Raw genomic sequence first — 5,000 nt, forward strand, 5'->3', positions numbered from 1 at the left:
CAGCCGTGGCCTACTGGTTAGCGCTTCGGACTTGTAACCGGAGGGTTGCTGGTTCAAACCCTGACCAGTAGGCACGGCTGAAGTGCCCTTTGAGCAAGGCACCTAACCCCCTCACTGCCCCCCGAGCCGGGCTGTTGTTGCAGGCAGCTCACTGGCGCCGGGATTAGTGTGTGCTTCACCACTGTGTGTTCACTGTGTGCTGAGTGTGTTTCACTAATTCACGGATTGGGATAAATGCAGAGACCAAATTTCCCCTCACGGGATCAAAAGAGTTCATATACTTATACTTATTGCTACAGCCTCCTAGAGCACGTCATTGCTGCTGACCAGCCTCCTAGAGCACGTCATTGCAGCTGACCACACCACTATCTGGACGGGATGACCTTCCACACAACACACCGTCAGCATGCAGGATTACTGAGAACATTAACATTTGGTCATTTCTGCTCTCAGCATTCCTTTAATCTGAGTGTGTTGTTTCCGATCCACAGCAACAGGATTTTTAAATCACAAACAATCAAATCAAAGTGCCGTGGCCCCAGTCTGGCTGTTGTTTTCAAAGGTTTTACAGAAAAGCGTCTAAGTCCCACGGCCTTTTTACCGGATAATAACAGACTTATTCCAATCCAGTACAAAAATTATTCAGAAAAGCATTCCATAAATCCTACATCATGTCTGTGGTGCGGTTTGCGTCCGTGGCAGAGAGGTTAGTTTTCCGCTGTGACGAAAGGCAGATGCACTCTAAAGGAGCTGTCTGTCTCTGAGTGTCCCATGAACAAAGTTTTTTTCTCTGCATTCTTAGGGAGTCTAGGTGCCTCCACACATAGGAAGTGACACGTCTCTCTGCTTTTCACAGGAAGTGGACACTTCTCTCTGCTTTTCCCAGGAAGTGACACGTCCCCCGCTTTTCCCAGGAAGTGACACGTCCCCCACTCTTTTCCCAGGAATCAGGCATGTGTCTCTATTTTTCCCAGGAAGCGGGCATGTGTGTCTCCTTACACAGGGAGGACGGGCGTCCAACTCACGCGGTCTATTCACACTGGCCCGAATTCTGTCCCCCCTCAAAGAGACGCTTCCGAGTTCCAAGTCCGTCAAAAGAGGCGCTTTTCATCTTTTAGTGCGACTGCGTCATTCTCCCACCTCCTCATCTCCCTGGACGCCTTTCAGAACCAGCGCTCATCAGAGAGGCTCACGTCCTCGATCAGAAGTGAGACAGAGCAGTTGAGTCCAATCTTTGGGTCAGAATAGAAAGCCATTAATTCCTGCTGCCGGCACATCTGATCTCCTAATCAAAGGCTCATCCAGCGCGCCGCCACGTTCTGACTCATCAGCGCAGCTCGCTTGCTCGCCACCAAGGGCTGTCATTTTCCAGGTAGTGTGTGTGTGTATGTGTGAGAGAGAGAGAGAGAGAGAGAGAGAGAGAGAGAGAGGAGAGAGAGAAAGAAGATATCTAGGCATCTCCAACATCGGGACTTCCATACATAGACATGGAGAGCGAATCGAAAGTCTGACCCTAGGTGAGGTGAGAAGGGTTGTCCAGGTAAGAGGGGTTCTCCAGAGAAAGTGTCTGACCCGAGGGCCGGTCCAGAGACACCAATGCTTCATCTGACTCCTGCTGTGTCTCCAGTGGCCAAATAGTGAAAGCTCCCAGGATTGGACAAAACACACTCCAGCAACAATACCCCTCACTAAGCACACTCACACACACCTGACAAACAGCCCTCATGAACTGGACACACACACACCAAACACTCCTCACTAACCACACTCACACACACCTGACAAACAGCCCTCATGAACTGGACACACACACACCAAACACTCCTCACTAACCAGACTCACACACACACCAAACACTCCTCACTAACCACACACACCAGACACTCCTCACTAACCACCAGACTCACACACACCTGACTTTACGCCCTCATCTCCATAAAAGAGCAACAGATTGCCCCCGCCATCCCAAACACACACATGCACAGACACACACACAGGCACACACAGACATACACACACACACCACACACACACACATGCACACACAGACATACACACACACACCACACACACACACATGCACACACAAACACACACAGGCACACACACATATACACACACACCACCACACACACACACACACACACACACACACACACACATACACACACACACACACATTCCCACACACACACACACACACAGCCTCCAATCCTGCCCCCCCACAGTGCTAGGTGGGGCGGATTGATTATAGGGCATTTTGCTGGTCAATAAGCTCTCACTTTTGACCACTAATCTCCCACAGTGATCAATTTGGCCCAGAACTCGTCTGCAGATCGTCCTCACACATTAGCCGTCAGCCTTCTGTCTGAGTGAGGGGTTCCCACAGCAGTGAACACAGACACACACACACACACACACACACGCACGCACATGCACACGCACACGCATTTGACGACGACGACGACGCGACGCGACGCACGACGCGACGCGACGCACGACGCACACACGCACGCATCGCCACATCACATGCACACACGGTATGCACGAACGCACACACACACACACACACACACGCACACACACACATACACACACACACACACACACACACACACACACACGACACACACACGCACGTGCACACACACGCGCACGCATGCACACACATGCACGCACACACACACACACACACACACACACACACACACACACAAACACACCCGTGCACACACACTTACATACACACACACTCACACACTCACCCATGCACACACACTCACCCATGCACACACATACAGACACACCCCACACACACACACACACACACCCACACACACACACCCATGCACACACACTTACATACACACACATGCACACACACATACAGACACACACACCCACCCATGCACACAGACACACATACACACACACTCACACACCCACCCTTGCACACAGACACACATACAGACACACACACCCACCCATGCACACAGACATTATTTACTATGTAACACACTATCTCAGGACACACACACTTTAGACACAGACACATGATATGACACACACTCACACACCCACCCATGTGTGTGTGTGTGTGTGTGTGTGTGTGTGTGTGTGTGTGTGTGTGTGTGTGTGTGTGTGGAGTGAGTGAGTGTGTGTGTGTGTGTATGTGTGTGTGCCTGCTGGGTCTCCACTGGCCACGTCTACCTACCGATACATGCCCACACTTACTCTCAAGTTTCATTTTCATTTTTTTGTTTAAATAATTGTTTTCCCTTTTTTGGTTAGAACTGCATTACATAATTTTAATTTCGCTTTGATCCTATTTAGATGAATATGTGATAGAAGGAGTGCCATCTGAAATAGGCTGTCTGTATGCAGCTCCCGCGCACACACTCTTCGCACGCTACCCTGTCTTAAAACCTCTCCCATTGGTATTCCAATCATACCCGGCGCTCGCTCTCTCTCTCCAGGTCTATGTCGAGGCGTGAAATTCAGGGTAGAGGTTCTGACACTGCCGTCGGCAGGTTGCTGTGAGCAATAAATAGTCCCTGGGCTCCTAGAGGCGGCGGCAGTGCAAGACCAGTAGCACCATCCTCCATCATCTCAACAGACTCTTGGTTTTATCTCTTCCCCGAGCGTTACTGCACGCGCCTGACCTTTCCCTCCTCTCGCTCCTTGGGAGTCTGCGCTTCACAGCTGCTCCCGGACAGACCCCCGCGACTCACCAGCTGCCTCTCCGCCACCGTGCAGTTCTGCCCATCCATCCGTATTTACCCCCCCAGTGAGGAGCGGAGGCGCGTCGCAGTACAGTGGACAGGGAGAGAAATAAAAACGGACACAATGCTGTTTTGCAGCGACGGATGATGCAGCTGCGCAGGCAAGCGTGGCAGACTCGGGATGGCCTCAGTGTCTCATGGGGCAGAAGAGCCGCTTCCCCCCAGCAGCTCCGAGGCAAAGCGACAGATGCGTGATCACCACAAGCAAGGCCACTGATGGCGTTCCTCTCTATAATATTAATAAGCCTGCTCTACTCTGTGAAACAAAAAAGTCACGTTCTAGGACTTTATGTAATTAAATCTTTTATTCTTAGAGAAAATAGAAATGACATTGCGAGTGTTTGGAGTTGGGTTTTCATTTATGAGTGTGTAGCCTACTCTAGGTTGAGCTGAGTGAGGGTGGCAGTGTGTTCCAAGCCTGATCGTCTCGTGCCCGGCTCAGACGTGCTGCAGTCCCGGGGCCACAAGTGCGTTCCGATTAGATCGCAATTATTGGCTCCTGTGTGTAGCGACCGCTTATCAGAGGCCAACACGGGCTTTCTGACCAACTGGAGTTTGCTCCATACTCGCAAAATAACTGTGAAATGAGAATTCGGCTTCGGGAGATTGTGTGAAGCACAATCAGGTTGTGTGTAAATGGTCACCCTCAGAGAAACCACGGGTGTCACACAGATTATTCTGTGAAATGAGCACGTGTATACTGCCGTAACGGTTATTGTCACAATAGCCTAATGCAATGTAAAAACCTGAGCGGTTAAATCTGAGAATTTGTTAACATGCAACTGGTCAAACGAAACACCATCTCAACCACACCTAGATATTCATATGTCTAGCGAGATAGCTGGACACACACACACACACACACACACACAAACAGTGTCTCATTCCAGAAGAGGAACATTACACGAAGGCTGTGGAGTGGCCAGTGGTGGGGGCCAACAGGTTCATTAATGCACGAATACGCTCTAAAACAATGCGTTCGGTTATTAAATATGTATCCATTTATACATATTTCTCAACACATATTTGAGACTATCGTCTAATTCCAACTGATCCATAGCAAGGTCTCCCTGCACGCTTTTCTTTCTAAAGGCTTTGAGGAAATTATGTGATTTGCGCTGTTTTGTCTGCGGAGTGCTTTTGAAATAATAAAAAAAGACATCCTTTAAAATCTATAGTTAAATTCTATAGTTTCTACGTGGGCATGAACAAATAAGT

The 5,000-nt window shown here is 49.6% G+C and overlaps 1 protein-coding gene across 1 annotated transcript in view; it reads right to left on the bottom strand.

Moving 5' to 3' along the window:
* The window catches only part of adra1aa (adrenoceptor alpha 1Aa), a 24,517-nt gene that overhangs the window by 18,854 nt on the left and 663 nt on the right, over positions 1 to 5,000 (bottom strand).

Source organism: Alosa alosa, chromosome 5, assembly GCF_017589495.1.
Source record: "Alosa alosa isolate M-15738 ecotype Scorff River chromosome 5, AALO_Geno_1.1, whole genome shotgun sequence".
In the NCBI taxonomy this organism is placed as follows: domain Eukaryota; kingdom Metazoa; phylum Chordata; class Actinopteri; order Clupeiformes; family Clupeidae; genus Alosa; species Alosa alosa.